Below are 23045 nucleotides of genomic sequence, written 5' to 3'. Positions count from 1 at the left end.
ACATTTAGTGATATTAATTGAGGTCTAAAGATTAGAGTTTATAGTGTCTTGTTAATTAATATTCCTTGAAAAATAATGTTCTTTTCTCTCCTTACCTAAATAGCAGAACATAGAGGAGATACTTATTCTTTGTAGAAAATTTACTGTATGCATAAGAAACCTTCTCCCAGTTGCAAATGTATTGATAAACTCTGAAATATTTTGGGCCTCTGCGAATTAGAAATTGTGTGATGGTTTTAAATTCTGTGTCTGTCTTTAAATTTAATAAATATGTTACTTTTATACCTCTGAAGAAAATGTGAAAGGATTCATTCAGACTTAGCATTTGTGAATGGAGCATAGATGTTACAGTTGGTAAATTCAAGTTTCTGAAATTTAGAGAAAATTTTTTAAAAATCAGGATCAAGTATGTTCTTTCCATTGGGATGCTTCTCAGAGCTATAATAACTTAGAAAAAAAAAAAAACTACTATACTAATTTATAAATTGATGTCCTTATATTTCATAAAATAGCGTATTAGAAAGCCCCCTTTTTTTTTTCTGGTGGAGGTTAATATTTGCTGCATTAGAAAAATAGAAGACCTGAACCTGGAGATCTCATGTTTCTACTGTAACACTGGTAATTAACAAAATTAGAACAAAATCTGAATCTCTTAGTTTATTAAAAATAATATTATTTCATTAATGCTAAGACAGAAAGAAAAAAAAAGTATTTTAAGCTACTGAAAGTACCAATGCTTATTTAGACACTCAAAAATAATTGCTAAAGAAGTTAGGAAAAATTATATGCTTATTTCAGCAGTGCATATTATGTGAGGCATCTGTCAAAGAACTATTTGTCCAACTCAGTCTGTATTTTGGTGAAAAATACTGCTGCATATTTTGTTCTTCTCTTCATTCTGTGATTAACTGAATTAGAAAGCATATTCTTATGTTGATGGGAACCGCAGGAACGTAACAGAGAAAAGTTCTGCAACCTATTGGGAATACAGGTTTTTGCTACCTGTGCTTGGATAGTCATTAAGGCAGCATTTATAGTGCAAATTAAGACAGTGGTAGATAAATTGCCCTATAGGTTGGTTGACTTATCTGAAGTTATAAGTTATCTGAAATAACTTATTTTTCTAAGAGTATTTAAGCATCACACTGAAATCTGGGGCATACTGAGCAAAATAGCAACTTTCCTTGTTCTTTCTTCTGTCCCCTGCTTCTCCAGCCCACATACAATTGTTAAAGAGTCCCAGCATATGTTCTAAATAACATTTTGGATTGTTTGAGGATTGTAGTTCCAAATGTTGATCTGTGTGAAAGACTGTAGAAAAGCTGACTTTGCTTTAGGAGAACAAAAGTTTTCTAACATTTGTAATAAAGCAAATTGATCTTCATTGTAATTAAAAGCAAATGATTTCTTCTCTTATATTTCATGGGAATCTTTGATCCTTTTGACTACTTTCTGCATTATTACAATAGCAAAAGTACTTATTTTGCCCAGGAGGTTTATGGATCTGTATATTATAAAATGTAATTGAAGAAGCATGAGTGGTACTGTGAAGAACTATTTCACATACTATAGTACAACCAGAGACTATAGTTCTGATTGCGCTGCCTCAGAATCTTAGAAAGGTAAAGCAATAAATAAAAATTAGAATAACTGAGAGTTTCCCAGCAAAATGTCACTATATTAAGTGGTTATATTGATGCTTGATAAATTTCACTGGGAATTCCCTGAAACATTTAAAAACTGTCATCACAGGAAGTGTAGTCATCATATGAGAGATATGATTATTCTCCATTGGAAATGCCTGAACCTTTTATTTCAATTTTTTTCTTTTTTTTTAAGTAATGAGTAGACATTATGACAAGAAGTCTTTAAACACAGAATAATTTGAAGCATGTACCAGTGTTGGCTGCTTCTTTTCCTTAAGATGTCAGTGTCTTTTACATTAAGTAGTATAAGACTTGTGAGGCTAGCAAGGAGAGATTCCCTTTTGATTTATTTTTTAATTATGAAAAGTGCATTTGAAATCAGTATTTTTTTTAATACACTCATTGTCTGTTCCTTAAAGTAGTTGTCTTTTCATCTTTAGATCATATTCTACCTGCCAAAGAATGCATTCAGTTAGTTGTCTGTTTCCATGAGGGGGTGAATTTGGCTTGCCAGGGTAGCCTGGTTTTGGCTTACTTCTTTCCTGACAGTTCTTCAGCTTGAGCTGGGAATCCTAGAGTCATAGTACTGTAAAAGGTATTTTAAAAGGTATATTAGTATATTATTCAGCCTGGAGGACACCTAAGAGGAGACCTCATCATGGTTTACAGCTTCCTCACAAGGGGAGGAGGAGGGGCAGGCGCTGAACTCTTCTCTTTAGCAACCAGTGACAAAACCCAAGGGAATGTCAGGAAGATGAACCAGGGGAGGTTTAGGTTGGACACTGAGAAAAGGTTCTTCACCCAGAAGGTGGTGGAGCACTGGAACAGGCTCCTCAGGGAGGTGTCACAGCCCCAAGCCTGACAGTGTTCAAGAAGAGGCTGGATAAGCCCTTGGACACATGGTGTGAACTGTGGGGTTGTCATGTGCAGGGACAGGAGTTGGACTCTATGATCGTTGTGGGTCCGTTCCAACTCAGGACATTCTATGATTCTATGATCAGTCTAAACTACAGCAAAAAAGAAGAGTCAACTGTGTTTATAGCATTTGTGACTGCTTCAGAATGTAATGTGTAATATGAATGTGTTTTGATGCGATATAGTACTTGTGGATGTAGCAGGCAGATGGCATCTCTGAGGCAATGGATCCTATGTACCATATTGGAAAGGACAGACAGGGAGGAGGAGGAGATGGAGTTGTGGTCCCTGGTAGATCTTTGGCTGTGCAGAGCTCCACAGTGAAACTGGCCACGCGCAGCTCCCATCTGGATGAGGATCAGAGCAGGAAGGAACAGACAGAGAGGTTGTGGTTGAGGTCTGTTTTGGACCAGCTGTCCATGGGGAGGTGGTGGATGTGACTTACTAGTAGCTACTGGCAGAAGTCTCCTGCTGGCAGGCCTTCATTTTGAGAGGAAATTTCAACCATTTTCTGGGTTGGTAGAATTATTCGGGCAATCCGTGAGGTTCATAGGCTACATTCAGACACAGTTTTTGAATCCAAACAGGCCGCTACTTGACTTCCTGCTCAAAGAGGGGAGAATGGGAGGTGACTTTACCATGAATGGCAAGTTTGGTTGCAGTGATTAAGCTCAGTATTCAGAGGAAAGTCGTGACAGTAAATAGCAAGTTAGGACTGTGGTCTTTAGGAGAGCAGTTTTTTGCTTATTCAGAGAATTACCTGGTAGAATCCCCTGGGAAGTTTCCATGAAGTAGATAAATCTCTCTGATTTTACACTGGAGAAATGGCTTAGGGAGGAGTTCACCTTCGGTGAAAGCAGTGATGGCTTAGCATCATGATGTAGTTAGTGGGAAAGAAATTGGGGAAGGGAGAGGTAATGAGAATGAATATTTAAGTTGTAAGATTAGCTTTAAATGCTATTAATACAAAATGTGAATAAAATATTGTCACTTGATCTGTTCTTGTGAAATGTACTTAGTACTCTAAGCAAATTCCCAAGGGAATTTGAACTCTTACGTGGGGAAACTACTCTTTGCTTTTAACATAAAACTGTAAGCAGCATGCTTTTTCAGGAAAAGCTGTGGAAACAAGCTCAGTGTGACTTGAATGGTATGCACACTTCCCCGTGTTCTTAGATCTTACTGGGTAACTTGAAGCATTGAAGTGTAATGTGAGTAATTATGGAATCTTTCCCAATAGAATTTGAAAAGTTCTTAAGAATTAGTACCTAGGAAGAGCATGAAAGATGGGGGCAAATGCACTTACAAACACAGCTGGTGATTATTTTCTTGGAAAGCAAGAAGAAGAAGTATGACTCCTAATAACAGAACAAATTTATAACTGGGGACTGATAAGAAGGAAGAGGTGTGAAGACCATAGCAATGAATGAGAGAGAATTGTGTTCTCCAGCAGAGGTCACATAATGTTCTTGTTGCTGCTTTGAGTCTTACAATGACTGTCAAGAGACAGAATAATTCATTAAATTCTTACAGTGACCAGTACATGTGGTGCACATTTTACGTTAATGCAAATTCACATTTTCCTTCTTATGCATGTAAATAGGATGTAGATCTTGGACAAAAATATTGTTATTACCGTTGTTATTATAATTATACAAATTATATACTCCAGTGTGCTTAAGGGTTTCTTCATTGATGCACATAAATAAATTAGTAATGGGAATAATAAAAATAGAGTGAAGGCCTAGTCATACTGAAGTGTGTGGCAAAACATCACCAATAACTTTTCCCTACATACTTCCATTTGTCCTCTTTCAGGATTCATTCAACAAAGTCAAATTATTTTAATTTTTCTTACCATAAAAACTAGTTATTTCCATGGTTCTGTCTCTTGTTACCTGAAATTTTTTAAGATATAAAGGCAATCTAATATGTATTCCCTGTTCATAGGAAACTTGTTGCTGTTTAAAATAAAAATGCATATCATGTATTGAAATAATTATAAATGATAATAATAATATATATGATTAGATTTTATGTCATTTATCCCTGAGGCCTATTTTTATTTATATATAGTTATCACAATAAGAATACTGCTCAAAAAATATATATATATTCTGCCAAGGGATAAACAATCATCAGTAATCATAAAGTGAGTAATATGCTGGCAACATTTCGCTGAGCAATTAAGTTTAACATATTGAGACTTATGAGTACACCAAAGATTTCAGTGATTAGAGCATGTGGGGCATTGTTATTAAAACTGCTACTGCTCAGTCTAGATTTTTTTTTCTTGCTTAACAGTAAATATTTCTAACAGACGTGACTGTAGCAGCAGCAGTAACGTATGTGTATCTTACCAAAGGGTTTTATGATCACATGTTTTGTCATAGGATTTTTCTGCACTAAAATTTCTAAAGGTTTCAGTGTCGCAGGCACAGCAAAGTCAAGCTGGATACGAGGAGATTTTTTTTTTTCCTTTAACTTTCTCTTCCTGCTCTCCAAAGTAAACCTATCCCATTATTAAACACCTAAGGCTGGAGTAGCACTGCCTAAAACAAGTGAAATACACATCTACATTCAAGTAACCTGAAAGTGTAGAAATTTGCTCCTCCTCTGGTACTTCTAATATTAGAAAGATTTACTGGATAAGGAACTTCAGTACTTTAGAGATGTACAGACAGAGCCTACATATATAGGCATAAGTGAATGTCACCAGGAATTATAACTGTTCAGTTTTCTACCATTAAAACAGTCAGGAAAACAAAAGCAAACAAAAACCCCACCTTGTTACTGCAGCAAGTATGGTTTGGAACAGACTGAGTCAGAGTTGTTGGAAACACTGCAGACACAGTAATGGATTCATAGTTTTTGTGGACAAGAAGGACCAGCTGTTGTGAAATGTTTTTAATGTGATGTAGAGAACTGAGCAAGGCCTGAATTTCTGTTTGTGCTTCAGCAGCAATTTTTAACATGCGTATAGCACTGATATGTGTATTTCTTTATGTCTGAATTGGCCCGCCTACTGCGCTAGAGCTGGTTCTCTTCACTAATCTAGATTTTTTCACTGTGAAAGTTCTTATTCATTTAAATAATAGTGAATTGTTATTGGGGTACATAAAGCTACTCAGTACGTCTCTTAATGACAGATTTCTGGTAGCCAGGAGAATGTACTGGGAAGAGCATTGATACATACTTTTCCTTAGGCATTTGCTGTTCAGAGAGACTACTCTAGACAGACTCAGTCTGACCTGGCACAGCAATTCTTACACCTTATACTGTAAATCAGATACATCTTCTGCAATAAAATGAGTGTTAACATGATAGAACACATGACTTGTAAAAGTTTTTTAGGGTTCTTTTTAAAATGCATTCTCAAAACACAACCAATGTTCTTTGTTCCCAGTTATCTGAAAACTCAACCTGTAGGTGAGCCAAATGGCACTGTGGAACTGATCTGTCCTTGCAAGCATTTAGCGTTCCTTCAGAGCGCTTTGGATTTCCAAACTGTACTTTTAATCAGCATGATCACATTTTAAATTTTTGATTACCAATACAAATATGAAATATCCATGGGTCAAATTTGAACTCTGAAGAACCTCATTAGACATCCTGCCAGGTCAAAGTTTCTATATACAATTAATTTATTTGATCATCATTTCCTAATTTTAATCTCCTTAATAAGTGAAGTTCATTTTATATAGTACTAAATTCCTAGAGCCATACCATATAAATGGAATTTCTGACAGAAGTCTAACTGTATTATATCAATGCTGTGTGATGCAGAGTGATTAATTTAAGCTCCATAATGATAATATCATGTTTGTCTGACAAGAGCTATCTTGTATAAAGGGATGTCTATTGGCACAGTTCCCAAAATTATCAGAGTGCAGGCCATTCGATCTTGCCATTTCGGTTGACGTGAAATTTAGTAATATCTGGCAAGAGAATAATCTTGATAATGTAATACAATACTTATTTTGTATTCTGTATACACTGTTCCCTGTAATGGATGAAAATGGTGTTTAGAAATATCTGAAATCCAGTGCATAACTTACAAGAATAAGTAATGCTCAAATCTTGCATGTTCTAGTCTAGACACAGCAAGTGTTAAGTGAAGGCTACTTGAACACACAGGAGAAAGTGAAAAATAGAATAGTTAAAAGCATTGTATTCTTTTCTGGCCTTTAAAATTTGAAAGCAATTTTACTAATCCTCTTAATTATCTGTCAAATGTTTTTAAATGATTAGAAATTAATTTTTAGAGAACATTCATCAAATATTTGACATGTAATCATTTGTTTGACATTTAATTATTTCAGAGCAAATCCTCATTTTATTTTTGTTTTACTAATAACATATCTAATATTTGACATGCCATTAAAAAAACTATAAAAATAAAATGAGGATATGTATTCAAATACATTAGACTATATTAAATGTCAAACATATATTGAAGTACCCTGTTTTTAATAATCACTATTTTTTTTACTTATGAAAAATATTTGCAAATTATTTCTCAGAGAATGGAATGAAGCTCTTCATATTTCTTTCATAGGATATTTTATTCAGTAGTCCTGCTTAAATGCTGGGGACAAATTTCATGAGATGATGTGGTCCTAACAATTGACTTGTTAAAGAAAAATGTGTTCTGTATAGAGTGATCCTGCTGTTTTAATGAATGGGACTATGGAATTTACTATTAAGAGTTATTTAGATGGACAATAGATATTGGAGAGGCTAATTTACAGAAAAATATCTTGTGAAATATAGAAAAATGTTGCCTTCAATTTTTTCTAGCAGAATTCCTATATATTAGACTTATTTTAAGTGTTAATCATTGGAAACTAATAAAAAGTTGACAGAAACAGTAAACAATTTATTTTTACTTTTACTTTTCCTGACCTTTAAAAAGGAAAAACACTTGAGTTTTGATGTATATTTCTATTATTATGGTAGTTACTTTTTTATGTGTCACTCTAGAAATGATATTTGCACAGCTTTAGATTTGTAGTTCTGTTTTCTATTTGTAGTTCTGTGTACTCTTGTACATTGTGTACAGCCCACTGGAATTTTCTAGTGTTTTTATTATGAATCAGAAAGTATAAAATATATGGTATAGGTTGAATTCTGTTATCAGCTATCCTTCTGAAAATCAGTCTCAGGTCCAAGGATTTCAGATTTGTTGGCTTGTCTTTTGAGCTCTGATACCTAAAGCACTGAGGTAACAAGTAACAGTCTTCTGCTGTCCTGTGAAAAATAAGATGGACTTTTATGGACTTTTTTTTCCCCTAACCTATGGACTTGATCATATATTCTATTTTCATCTATCATGAATGGCAACATGAGAAGCAACAATGCTTACTTTTGTCCTGTTTATCATTGGAAATCTGCCTCATGAATATTTGTTCTACTTCGAGAAGCTGAGCTATGTTAGTAATGGGACTCCCAGAAGCAAAATGGTTTAGCAGATCTTTTTCTAGAATGATCTCTGAGGTTGCAAATACAGCCGACAGGGGTGCTAATGTTTGTTTCAGCCATTTCAGAGTCATTCAGGTTAAAATGGGTAATGGTTTTCATTACTGTAAATGTAACGTTTAATGTCTTTTCTTACTAATCTTCCATAGAAATTCTCTGATAAACTGTAGGATAATGTGTTGTTTATAGCATCCCCTTTCATTGTTGACAAAATTTCTGATTAAATACTAAATGCACTTAGTAATATAATTTGAAACTGTTGTCATATTTATAATATGATCAAGCTTCTTTCTTTAAATGAAGTCTGTTGCAGCCTCCTGCAAGGTACTGCAGGATTTCTATTCAGTCAATTCATATCTTAAAGTAAATACATTTTTGAAAAATGTCTTTTTTATTTGTACTTGTAGAAACAGAAGCTGAAATTCAAAGTTGCATTTTTTAAAATAATGTTTTTAATTGTAATTTTTAATTCACTCTAAGATTTTTTTTTTTATGTCTTTAATTAAAATACACTGAAACTTCTTTCTCTCTGGGATATGGGAACAATATTAGGCCCTGTTGGCCTTATATTCCTTGATGTCAGGCTATGACATTCCTTCCTGTAATGAGTAGCTCTAACAAGTTATTTGGTTCATTCTGCAGGAGCTTGCACAGTCAGTACCAGCACATTGTCTATTTTTTTTCCTGTAAAATTGGCGTAGAAGTTGATAATACTGTAAAACTAACTTGTTTCAATATAAGTGAACCTATTAAAAGTATAATATATCTCACCATTTTCCTATGCATTCTTAGCTATTTCTTATGTAAGAATTTGTGATCTTGTATTTCCTCATTTTAAACTCATTCTGGGGCACTGATGAAAGAAAAGCCACTCATCATTCTTTTTTGCCTTTACCTGTCAAAATCTCCTTTAGTTAGCTGCTAGAATGTTTTAACACGTTATCCAGGTCAAAAAGAAAAGTTTGCCATGTATTTTCAAAGAATTGACTAGTTGGTAACTTCCCTGGGTAAGATGATTGCAACTTGAAATCTCATTTTTAGATAAAGTTTATATGGATATCGAATAGCCACGCTCATAGTAAACAAACACATTTCAAAAGAAAAGTTCAGTGGCATTCAGGAGAGGAAAAACAAAAGCCACACATCCCCCAAAAATACACGCACACAAAAGAAGAACAGTATGATTGTTTTCATATTCACAGGACCACACTCTTTCCACTTCAGTAACACAGCCCACTTTTTATTTTTGCCAGTGTCTGCTTTCACCATGTTTAATGAAGTTCAGGTATATATTAAAATTATATTAAAAATACGTAAGATTTCTTGAGAGGATAAAGCTCACTTTTCGTGACGTTTTATTCTGTCATTTAACAGTTGCAAAGACTGGCAATATCTTGGTCACTTGTAAACACTCCAACAAGAGCAAGTTATAAGATAAAGTCAGCATAGGTGCTCTCTGCCCAAGCTCCTCTTCTGCCCTCCCTAAAAAAACTTGGTTAGCTCAGCTGTTTTCAGCTAATTTCAATCCCTAGGGATTGTTCCAGGCAAGAAATTAAAAAATAAATACTTAATTTACTAATGACCCCTAGGTCTTGCGTTCCTTTTACAAGATGTGCCAGTTAGTTCTTGGCTGCAATGCATAATCTTGTGCAATATGTTCACAGTGAGACTCTAGACAATAATCATATTTTTCAGGCACCTTTTCTTTATAGTATGCACTAAACCATACTGGCAAATGGTTCTGGTCACATGCAATTTAAGCAGCTTAGTATGGAAACCATATGCTGACTAGAAAATAGTATTTTAAAAGTCCTATCTACTTGGGAATTCATTGATCAGGAAATAGCGTAGCTACAGTAGTTATTAGTAATGAAGAGTAATGATTGAAAATTAATAATTTGTGGGTTTTCTGCTTTGTGCACTGACAGCGAATGCTGCCTGTTGATCAGTTGTACTTTGTATTTCATGGTAATTACATGATTCTCAAACAGACTTGATACTGCTCAGTGGTTACGTTCTGGTAGGAACTATATTTGTTTTCTTTTACAGGAATAGAACAGACTAAATTTTCCAAGGTCCTATGAATTGTATTTGATCTTGTATTTTCTCTAACATCACAGATGACTTTTAAAGGACCGTTGCGGAAGTCTAAAAATACTGTTCTTTGGGGTTGTAAATGAAGGAGATAATGGGTTTTTTTAAGTGGTTGGTCATTGCTTTAAATGTGCGGCCATCACACAATATTCTTTGTAGTTTTTTTCCCTAAAATAAAATTCAGAACAAAACATGTAGTTCACAGTTATCCTGTAGAATAAATCTATGCACTTTCTTCTAGGATTGCTTGATGTTTTCCCTTCAGAATATCATTAGTAACTGAACATGTTTCTTTTGCTTCCTGAGGATTCATGTGAATTTATGTATTTATATCGTAAAACAAAAACGTATAGGTTGTCTTTAGACTGTGAATTTTTTTAAATTGGAGCTTTTGACTGTAATCAAAAAATATATGTTCATAGACATCTAATTGGATGGAAAAGGTCACTGCAGTATGGGAAACTATGTCACACTGCCTCTTCAAAAACTTGATAATAAAAAGTGCAATTAAAGAAATTCACTTGTTGCATGAAATATTCGGTTCACTTACCTATTGATACATACCTTCCTGTTGAGCACAGACTGTGGCAACCATTAGATTTTTGTTTCCCAAGGTACATTGAGATGTTTGATTCAGTTTTTCATTTAGAAAACATTATTTTGTTAACAGATGGAGAAAAATATTGAATTTCACTTCAGCTCATATTCGTAGTTTCATTTCTTTTGAAAATAAGAAAGCTTTCCAAATACAGTTTGGTTTGATAAAATTGTTTAGCTATGTATGCTCACTGTTTCAGTTGTCATCCACTTTCTACTTCCATTCTGGCAATTTTAGTTGGGCTTTTAACTACTCCTTGAGTTTATTTGCATAATATGTAAAGCAGATCAGAACTGGACAGAAGAATTTTTCTGCTGAAGCTTGCAATTTCATCTAGTTAAAATGAATTGTGAAATAATGAATAAAATGAGTGCACACTTTTCAGAATTTTAAAGAGCAATTAGAAGCCAATATTAAGAGTGAGATAATTGAATTCGGCCTACAGTCTGTTAATACCACATCCTGGGAGCTAGTGGTGCTTTGGAGAAAACAAAATAGATTAAAATGTAATTAAGCATACTTTTGGAAAGTTGTGCAGGTATTCTCCAGAGAACTGCTAAATATTTATTGCCATATCTTTATTTTTCTGGTTTAAGTTGCATTACATGTATCATAGTATCTGGGTTTTAGCATATTCTCTATATGTTTTATATCACCAATATATCTTAATAGCAGGAGGCCAAGAGTTGTGGAAAGTTTGAAATCTACAACATTTAGTCTTATCTTCAGGTTATTTTGAACTGGGATTTCAAAAGTCAAACAACATTCAGAAGAATCCCTGCTTATTGGAAATACTTGTCCTGGAGAAAAGCATTGTATTGTATAAAACCACAAACAGTTGTGCTTTAAGTTGGGCAGATACTATTGCATATTACAAAATAAAATGATAATTTTGCCTAAATTTGCCAAATCTTTTGAACAACTTAATTATTTCAGAAACTTTTTTTTTTTTTTACTAGCAGATTGTTACATCAAAAACACCAGACATTGATTAGAGAAGATTTCCAAAAAAACATAAAAAGCTACAAACCAGTATTCTTTTCCTCCCACTACTGAGATTTCGAATGAGCATCACATAAATGTGTATTTGGATACACTTTGGTACATGTACCATGTTAATAATTTTTGGTTCATTAGGCCAAGAGACTGAACTAGAATTAAAAGTTATGGATGGTGAAAGTGGGAACTGGACTAGCAGCATCATGTTTTTGACAAGGCTGGAGTATAGACAAACTGTGCATGAACTATAATGAAAACTAGTAGGTTACAAAAATGGAGCTTACTCTGTATTATAGAATGAAAATAAAATTGCTAAAAAAAATGACAGGCAGATTTGGAAGCATAGGCCTTGTGGGAAGCTGCTGGAAGAGTGAAGATAGGAAGACAGCATTATGAAGAGACTTGTGAATTACAAACCTTAAGTATGAATTCTTAGAAAAACTAAATGTTCAACATCCCCGTCCCACCAAACATACCTTCATCTTTGGACAGTATCAGTACAAGTAGATGAAGAATTAATTTTAGTCGATAAAGCTAAAAAAAATGGAAAATGTGTAAACTTCTAGAACTCAAAATTTTATTTACATGTTATTACAGGAAAATTCTTAGGGTTTTGATGAAACAAGGTCTTAAACTAAGTCATTTTTGGTACCTGGATAAGACATACTGAAAAACACTGATACTGAAGTAAGTTTTTTTTTTCCTAGGACATTTCCTTCCTATCAAATACTGACTTTACTTACTATGTCAGCCAGTTTGACTAAGAAGCAAGATTTTGTTTCTGATCACATGTATGTCTATTATGTTGCCAGCTACTCTGGAACCAGCAGAATCTGTTTCTTCTCCAGGAAACAGTCATATATAATATACGCACTAACTATTGTAAGAAATTCTAAGAACCCATGTGTGCAATGCCTCCAAATGGAAAAACCATTTGAGACAATCCTTTCGGCACTTCTAATGCATTCTCTAGAATGGGATATTAAGACAATATTAAAAACCAGGGTAGTATATCTAGAATATTTGGACACCAAATGTGTGGGATGAATTGGAATGCATTTCTCGCAGTGGTTTTATTCAGCTTCAGATTTTTGTTAGGTAAAATCATTCCTAACCTGTAAGGAAAACTAGAAAAACAATAGACAACCAGACAAATCCTGTTTTGACATATTTGCAGATGAAATGCATATGGCCTGAAAACTTTTCCAAAAAATGTACACAAGACTTTCAGATTTGAAATATTTTTGGCTGAGATTTTATGTTTCTTGTATAGTTCACATTTAAAACAGTTCTAATTAGACAAGTAAAACATCTCAGCGTCATCCTGTCTTTGCAGAAGAATATTTTGTTGTTTCAATAATCAATAATAGTTAGGAGATCATAGCAAATATTTTGGATATTTTCTTAAGTGAAAAGTAGTGGAAGTTAAACTGTGATTACTGCAATAGAGTATATATAAAACCAGTATGTGATTATAAGCACTATGGTATCTTGCTTTATCAATATTGATATGAACAATTAGTTAATCAGCCATGGGTCCATTTCAATTGTAATAAAATAGATAGTTCTTTTTTACCTCTTTAATAAAGAATGGTGCCAGCATATATTGGAGTTGTCATCTTTCTGCCAGTGCTTGTGCAGCCAGGGCACCTCATAACTTTATCCTGCCTTGTACCTCACAATGAAGCTTCTCACATTTCTGTTTTGTGCCCCTTGCAATAGAAATCAAAATGCTAATATATCTTTTGTGTATCCCACCTTCAGATATCTGTTCTACCCAGCCATTTAAAAAGTCTAATGAAACACATGCAAATCTTTACTGAAAATATTTATCTGTATATAAGCTTTGCTATATTGTGATGGTTTATCACCTCTGTAAGAAAACCACATACAAGATTTCAAAAGTTTCTGCACAGCTTCTCTGCTGAATCTTTTCAGTGACAGAAGTCAGAAACTGTGAAAATCTGAATTGCTGAGACAGGTGTGAACATAGGCCACTTCCTCAAATACTGGAAGATTTTGATAAAGCTTAGTAAAGGTTAGCTGTACAATTAGCCAATTGTACATGTTTCCCAATAGATACAAGTGGACTAAGACCAAAATTAAGTTTTTGTAGGTAAAGATAAGTAAAAGCATTTCTATTAAGATACATTTTCCTAACAATCAAAAAATATCTTCAGATAAGAAAAATAATTAGGAATATTGTATAACTGTCTAACATAATAGTTGTTACCTGGGTAAAAGAGTTATGTGTACAGCTGCTGATTGCCTGAACTCAGCAAGGCCTAGTGTAGTCTACCTTGCACACCAACCAAGTACTCGTGAGCAAGAGTTTGCAGCACCTTGGTTCTTTGAGAGGCAACGTTCACTGACTGCTGCTCAGTTTTTGCTGGCAAATTCAACCTCCACTTCAGAAATCTTATGCATCAACATGGTCAAGGTTTCTGATATGTTTTTTCTTCTGAATTAAAGTGGTTTTTTTCCAAATAAGGACTTGCAAGAGCTTCTCTAAAAACGTGTTATCTATTTGAATTATGACCTTGAGCGATGTTTTTGAAGCAGCCACATTGATTTCTGCTGACTACTATGAGGATCTGTCGTTTTCTATAGGTGACACTGTATGATTCATTTTGATTATGAGTACGAACATTATGAGATAAAATTTGAATTTACCATGTGCAAAACTGTAATTATTTCTGCTTTTAAAGTTATGACCTCTAGTTTAGTAATTGATGTAATGGGCGTTCTTCTGTATCTTCTCTTATTTTTTTGAAGATAGATAAAAATTGTGTGAAGTCAACATTTGCTTATAAACATGGAAGTTCTAAAATATTGAGAACTGCTGACAAAATGCTAAAAACTTAGTACTGAATGGCAAACCCTTAGGTTCTAGAATTTAGAGTATCAGAAGCTTTGCAGAAACCTCTCTAGAATCTGTAATAATAACAAAAGCATTTAGCTCAGCAATCAAAGGCCGTTGCATCAAGGATGAAAAACAATGCATATTTTCTGTCTGTGAGGGTACCTCTGGCTTTGATATACATGAATTCTGTCATCAATTGTAGGACTCCAGTACAAAGTCTTTGATTCTAGAGATCACTTTTTTCCAAGAATTTTGCTATGTATGTTTATCAAGGACAACAATCACAGATCTGGAAAGAGTCTGAAACCTTTAGCATCTTATTGCTGTGTTTTCATTTAAACTGTAGTATTGCTGAATAATTGAACAGCATCCTAGCTGGTTTGCAGTTGAAGGATCTAATTGGAAAACATATTGAAGCTAATGGGAAATAGACTGTTGGTTTTGGATTAAGCCCTAAGGACATAATACAGCACAAAATAGTATTTCGTAGAGAAAACACAGCACAGTGTTTAACTTTTTGCAGATGTGGCTTTTCTGCGAGCTTCTGGAACTGAAAGCAATAAGAAAATGTGAATTTGTCCCAGTGATGCATGGGTTAAAAACTCTCATATAGGTTCACCAGTATTACTTAGAATTTTTTTATGATCCCTTACACTCAGAAGTCATTTTCTGGGCTCTTGATTCAATAGTTACAGTGTAGTAAAAAAGTGTGTATACTGCGGCATAGCATTGAAAGCATACCTGGTTTCTTGCTCCATGGGCCTGTATTTTCAAAACAGCTGTAATAGTTATTTTCAGGTATTCTGTTAGATTTTGTTCCTGCGAGGGAGCATATTCCTTGAAGTAACCACCAAGATCTCTTGTCAAAGGAGTATATCCAAGATGATGATTTAAAGACTTCTGTCCTTTCACAGTACTGTACAGGTCTACAATGCATTGGTTCAGAATCAAGTAATAATTCTTTACTGGTTTGACAATTATAGCCCTATTTATTATTTTTTCCTACGTGGTCCAGTTTCTTTAAATTTCAAATTTCCATACTTGTGGGAAAATAAATGTTAAATGAAAACAGAAATATTTTTGAAACTAAAATAACTGCAGAAATGGGTGGAAGGTTGCCAACAAAACCCACAACTATTAATAAACCTGTAAAAGGAAAAATAAAATGGTCATTAAGAACATAAAGAATATAGCTAGAGCATATTGGAAAAAAGCAGGATATATAAGATTCTATCCACATGGAAATTCATGCTTTGTGTAGAAGTTTCATTTTTCATCATGAAACAGAACCGTTACTGGTAAATAGTTGAAAACTAAATTAATCAAAAGCAGTAAATTAATTATTTCAGTTACATATATATGAATTCCACTTATCAAAAGGGCTCAGATATTGGGGGAAATATGTGACTAGAGGAAAATGATGCTGTTCCAGAATGAGTCTGGAAATCTCTCATTGGAATTCTTTATATAAGGGTTCATGATGTTGAGGAGCCAAGTAAATTTAAAATATCTTCAAAGTATTTGTCTAGGGTGGAAATAAATGTTTCTAAGAATAAGTGAGGTGAAACATATCACCTATAATTTTAAGAAAACAAAGCTAATCGAGATTGTTTTTAATTTCATTTTCAGATTTATACTATCAATGCTGGGTATTGAGAGCCACCTTGTGGCCATAATTTTTAATGCACATGTATGGTGATTCTATGGTAGGTGGAAGGCCCTTGTTCATTGTTTCACTTCATGGCATTTTGAAGATTCAGAATGAAAAATAAATACATTCTCCTTCCAGGCATCTAGCCTGAAGTGCAGCTCTCTGCATGATCTGAAAGATGGGTTCTTCACATACATATGAAATTTCTGAGGCTTTTTTCCTTATTCCTTCGTTCTTCCTTTCCGTCTCTCTGCATATGTTAATGGATTATATTATAAAACACAAGATAGATAAGTCACATGTGTAGTAAGTATAATGTATAATATACTTATATAATATGTATGTATAAAGTACTGTGTAGTAATATAATATGGACTACATTAACTGTTGCTTAAAAAAAACCAAAATATAAATTCTAGAACAGTGCATGTTTTAGGAAGCTACCAAAATTTGACAGTTTTAAGCATTTATTTTTCTGTGTCTGTTAGTAATTGTTTTGATTACTGGAATAACAGTTAATAATAAATAGAAAAATCCAATGTTTATCTCTTTCAAGTTTATATTTACTCTTATTAATCATATGTTTGGAATTACTAATAGTTTAAGGCATCAGAACTGGGATTAGTTGAAGAAAATGCTTGGGGCTGATTGATTGCTCTTGAATACAGCTTCGCAAAATAGCTTTATGAGTTTCTCTCTTTTTCTGAAGGAAAGATGTCAGGATTTATTATGACTATAAAGGGGCTAACATAAATACAGGAAGTCACCAGATAAAGTAGCAATCTTGATTTACCTAAATTCAGTTTTCTGTCCTATAATATAAAGTATATTCTGTGTGTAAAGGTGGAGGTTGAAGCAGTACCAGTACCAGCATTTTCTTTCATGATTTAGGGGGAGTAAGGGCGGGATTCCTCATGAGGTTTATGCTTCTGATTTTAGTGGAAACTTTTTTTCGCCTATGACTGAATTTGTACTGAGGACTCTCAAACAGGCAACTCATTCCATCAAACATAAAAAACTCTTGAATTTTGCTCTCAAACAAAATAATATTAAACCAATAACTCTAGAAATTTACACAGATAAGAAGGAAAAATCACTTAACAGATGGCATCCTTTCTCTTGTAAGGGGAAAATTGATCTTAGCTGGGCATTTAATTACATTTTTTGTCCTACAACAACAGATTAGGAACATTTCAGTTGTAGTATGTTCTTATCAACTTTTAGTTCCATCATGTTTATGTATTTAAAACCATAGCATGATCTGATTAATTTTCATGTATAGGGCCATTAACTTTTCAATTGTTCCTTTGTTTTTTTCTGTGATAGAAAGTATTCAGTATCAGAATATGCAGGGATTAGTGTGAAGACACTTAATGCACATTCTAGTTTACTTGGAATAGTGAGTGATAATTAAGAGCTGTTATTGATATGTTCCGCCTGGGAATGTTGAGACCATGCCACCTGGGTCAGTTACAATAGAAATTTGTTGCAACAGTAAGTTATTTAAGGGTCTATTTTGTCTTTAATTCTTTCCAAGATAATTCTTGTTGATTAGTCCAAATCTGAAGCATGCCAGTGGAGTGGTTTTCAGGCTAAGGTTATAGGACATAGATTTTAGGGTTCTGCATATGGTAACTAACAATGTGTGATGTGTCTGAGCCTTGGTTGTATCTGGTGAAGCTCAGTGCATTTCAGGCAGTGGAGCCAAGTGGGTGTCTGAGCAGATACGGGGTGGTCAGGGAGCAGAAAGGCTGGACAAGCCCAGCTGCCTGGCACCCATTAACTGCAAAGGGTGCTCAGGCTCCTGCTGCGGCTGCACAGATCTGCATGTGGACATAGACAGTAGTTTAATCCCAGAATGGCTGGGGCTGGAAGGGACCTCTGGAGATCCTCTAATCCAACCCACCTGCTAAAGCAGGTTCACCTGTAGCAGATCACACAGGAAGGATGTAAGGATTTATCTCAAAGTGAACCCTGCCGTACCAAGCTGCTGTCAAAGTGGCCTGTCTCAAACCATCAGGCAGTTATTTTACTTTATAGGGGTATTTCTCCATACCAGACAGCAATAGCTGGCCCTCTTATCTTTGGTTTTAACAGTGTGCAGATTAAACAAATGTAATGGAACTATCTCGTTATCTCAAGTGATGCCTCCTCAAAAAAATAAATAGAGTAGGAAATCTTCTCTAGGTTGATCTCAAGATTGCAAAGGCTACGCCAAGAATTTTAAGTCATCAGTCTGTTTCTATAAGTCTGATCAGAAAGGCTGTCTGATATTATCACGGAAAACAGGCTCAGTAGGTTTTCCTCTAGTGAGTGGTCACTGGGGATAGTAGGGATAACACCAGTGTTACAGAAAAGTGTAGCTTCTGCATTTCTGTTCTGTGTAAAATTCCTATGACAAGATAATTGGCAATTCCATATTTGAAGCCAAAAAAATCAATTTAAAAATTAGCTGAAATCCAAATACAAGATTAGTAGAAGGAAATACTTTTGTTGAATACTTTCAGATATTTAGATTGGAATTTGCAGAGTAAAATATTCTCAAATGCATAAAACAATTTCTGAAGATGAGTGATGATCACCAAGTTTGCTTTGCAATATATTCTAAGTTATTTATTCATTATGTTGTTTACTTTTATCTTATATACAATATATCTTATTTTCTGTTAGCTTTTGAAGTGCATTATAAGAAATTCAAGGAAAACCGTAGAAGTTTTTAAATATCTGTCACACTGCATCTAATTAAAAGTTTGTACAGATTGCAAGAGTCAGAGATTCTCCACTCCTTTTATTCTGATTTTAATTCATAATGAAGCATTACCATCTTTAAAATACTTAAAACTGATAGCCTGGTGATAACCCTGGTGGGGGGGAGGGTGGGGTTTTACGAAACTCTGTGAACATATTCGCCTTAGCATTGTACAGTCAGATAAAGTTTCTCTTTATATAGCAAAACTGTTAATATGCCTTGAAAGTGATTACAGTGTTAGCTATAGAACTATTTTATACAGAAAGCAGTAGCTTTCAATCTGAAATAGGGAAAAGACATTTTATGTATGTTTTGACTTCAGTTATTTTTGTCATTTAAAACAACATAAGATACTCAGTTTTAAAAATCTTATTACTTCAAGTGATACATTATATAGACATACTAATTTTAAGTCAAGTGTTGGTATTGTTTACTGATTGATTTCCTCTTAGGCTCCTAACACCGCAACAGGTGCAGTATTACAGATAAGGGTTCAAATTTTAGATGAAGGATTTTGCAAAGCCTTTTGAGATAAGGCTGCCCTTAAAAAGAAGGCAGAGTTGTCAGATGAAAAACGTTTTTAAGGAGAGGAAATGCATGACGGATGTAATGCTTTGAAAAGATATGACTATTGTACAGAAGAAACACAGGGAAGGTTCATATTGGATATTAGGAAACATTTCTTTGTGGAAAGGGTTGTGAAGCTCTGGAACAGGCTGCCCAGGGAAGTGGTGCAGTCACCATCCCTGGAGTGGTTTAAAAGGCGTAAAGATTGAGGCTCTTAGGGACATGGTTTAGTGCCAGAGTTAGGTTATGGTTGGACTCAATGATCTTAAGGGTCTCTTCCAACCAAAATGATTCTATGATTCTATAATTAAAAGATAAAAGAAAGTGAAGCTCACAGTATGGCACTTAACACTTTTGAACAGTCATTAGCACTAATGTATGCATGATAAGTAAACAGAGTATGAAAAATGGCAATTAATTGAGACTGGAGAGGGCCTGTGGAAGCAGCACAGTGGCTCCCCACTCACCTGCTGTGTGCTGCTATGCGTTGAACTAAGTGAGAAGGTAACAATCTCCTTGCTTCTTCCAGTACCATGGCATGTTTGATATGTGAGTTATTCTCTTAAATTTCCTCTGAGATCTATCTGATATGTAAGACATTTAAAGTTAGCTTACTGAAGAATCTGTTTAGCCTGTTTTAAAATAATGGTATATGAATTACAATATCTTAACAATAGCAAGCTCCTCAGTTTTGGCAGAGGATTTCTAATCTAGTATACAAACCCCAGACAAAGCAGATTGGTGAGTTAACATCCATGCAATATTTTTTTTTCTCAAACCTCTGTAAATATATTATAAAAATTACTTATTCAAGAAAATAACTCATCCTTTACTCAAAATATCAGCCTTGGAGAGGAGTTATATGTGCTAGGTGCATGCTTGAAGAACTGTGGATGTAGAAAACAGCCTTTCAAAGCCAAATTTGATTATACATAATTATCTTCATCTCTGTGATTTTCAAACTTTATAAAGCAATTATCTTGCAGCCTTCATGGAGTATGAAACATAATGTTAGTAAGTGGCATGAAATATGAGGACTATAAAGGCTGGATTTGAGGAGGTTGGTTTTTTTCCACAGTAATAAAACTTTTTTTTTTGGTAGGTGGAGTTTAAAACTACAAGGAATCTCATAATTTAGGAGAGGTCTGTGGGAAAATACCCTACATTTAAACAGGATCTGGCTGTAAAATCACAGATGACTGCATAGTGCTCCTTTCTTGCCTCAGCTGGTTTCCTCTGGCAGGAAGCCTCATACCTGCCTCAGTTTAGCTGACAGTTTGTCTCTAAATTCCCAAGTCTGCCAGCCAAAAGAGCACAATAATATAAACCTTCTTGTTTCACCACTTATTAGGCGCTACTTCTCTGACCTTTTAGTTGTGTAAAGACATCGTGTTACCTTTGAAACCGACTTTGAATGATGTTTAATAGTCCACAGGCTTCACGGTTCTGCACTGTGGTTGCAGAACTTCAGAGAGTGACCTGCAAGTAATTTGGAATAAAACTAACAAAAGACAACACAGTTGTCAAAGGTGTTGCTAATATCAAATGGTGATGTTGATAATCAGCTTAAGTCTTACAAATGTCATTTTGAAGGTGAACTTTTTTGTGCTGAGGGTAGACCGTAAATACTTCTGAAACAATAAGGCAAAGAGATAATTCTGGGAGAGATGAGGTTATGGAAATGTGATGGGCATGCGTTTGAGTTGGGGCAGGGGTACAAGGAATATACAATTCATAGGAAACCAAGTTTCACTGTTCCCACCACCTAAAGGTCTGTTAATTTCTGAAGAGATTTTTTTATGTTAGTGCTTTATCAGAAAAATCAATTATTATAACTTAGTATAATTAATCAGATGATCCTCTGTGAACTCTGCAATATGAAAATACATAAACATCTAATTTTTCATAACCTTTGGAGATTTTTTGAAGTGCTTCTCTTGGAAGACTTAACATTTAGCTACACTAAACTACAAAGTGTTATTAAGTAATCATTGAAATTCTCTTAAAATAGCAAAGACAAAGGAGGAATAAAATGTCTTTAGTCATGAGACTTGTTTAATATTATTAGCACACAAAAAAACTTTGTGATGCTAATTCCATCGTGAATTTTCTTATGGGTGTTCGTATTACACGGGTGTCAGTGAAAAGTATTAATTTTACAGTGCTGCAGATGGTCTGATGTTCTAGTTTGTTTATCTTTTTTTCTTGTTAAAGTTCAGGTAACATAGCTCAATTATTTAATGAGCAGTGCGTATGATTTTGACCTTTTTTAGTTTAGGGATTCGTACCACTATTATTGACTTGCATTTTTTTAATCGTGTCTGCCTAGTATTGTTATGTTTATTTCTTCCATGCTGTAGGGCAGAAGCTAGAAAAGTAAAGAAACCAAGCCACAATAGCAAATCAAAAGACATTTAATACCCAGAGTTCATCTCTCAAAAAATTATATTCCTGTTAAATTTCAGCTTTCATGGTCCTACGTACTAATGCCAGTCTAAAACTGCTTGAAAAGCCTATAGACTAGTCATTCATACAGCACATTTCTGATTACCTAGAAAACTTCTAAGAGAAATTCAATACTTTTAAAGAATCCTCCATCTATCACCTTGCATAGTTGTGAAGTTGTAGTGGACTATTACGGTTAATTATGAAGTGATAAATGTGCTTAATGTTCACAAATGGATTTTTTTCTTGCAGGGTTAATGAGGTGTCAGTCAGCGTAGCCTTTGAGGAGGAGTTGCACTAAAAATCGTGATAATATGTAATAAGTAAGCTGCAGCCGTATTGGAAAGATCTTGAAAACTCCTTCTGCTTTCATTGTCTGAGTATAAACGCATCCAGTATTGCCATGGCTCATCAGATTGGCAGTTTTGAGTATTACAAAGCAAAGAAAGTGTTTTCAGATATTACAAATATTTTTATAGAAACGATGCAGTATCACTTGCCTGTTGAAGCAGAAATATTGAAATCTTTGCACAGTTAGGCATGGCAACACAAGGTTTAACTAGGTCTACAGAGGATGTCACTATTCAAACTGAAACCAGTACAGATTCATCCTTGGTGCTGCAATGCTACCCTTGCATGTCATCCAACTGTCTCTTCCTCTGTCAGTTTCTTTTCATGCTGTATGTCTTCACTATTGGCTAGTTTTCGAACAGCATACTGAAAACTTCTGCTGTCAGCAACATAGACCTAGATTTATGACCTTTTCCTCTGCGTACACCAAGTGGTTAACAAATCTGATGACAGGACCTCCTGTCTCAAGGGCTGGAGAAGAATGGATACCTTGCTGTGTTTTACATATTTCATGACTATTCCCAGAGAGAGAACTGTTTAATTCTAAATTGACAAGAAAGAAAAACAGAGCTTTACATGATTTTGCATACATTTTAAAATTGTAATGTTATACAACTAATTCAGTCTTAATGTGCATTTTCATGTTGTTACTAAAATGAAATGTTTTGACACTTCTTTCAACAAGATTT

General features: G+C 34.4%; 1 protein-coding gene across 7 annotated transcripts in view; it reads left to right on the top strand.

Annotated features, from left to right (window-relative positions):
* ASCC3 (activating signal cointegrator 1 complex subunit 3) overlaps positions 1–23045 on the top strand; it is a 267877-nt gene that overhangs the window by 133260 nt on the left and 111572 nt on the right. The window lies entirely within an intron of this gene.

Source organism: Nesoenas mayeri, assembly GCF_963082525.1.
Source record: "Nesoenas mayeri genome assembly, chromosome: 3".
NCBI lineage: Eukaryota > Metazoa > Chordata > Aves > Columbiformes > Columbidae > Nesoenas > Nesoenas mayeri.
Note: the sequence above shows the minus strand (reverse complement) of the source record. Positions and strands in the feature narration are given on the sequence as shown.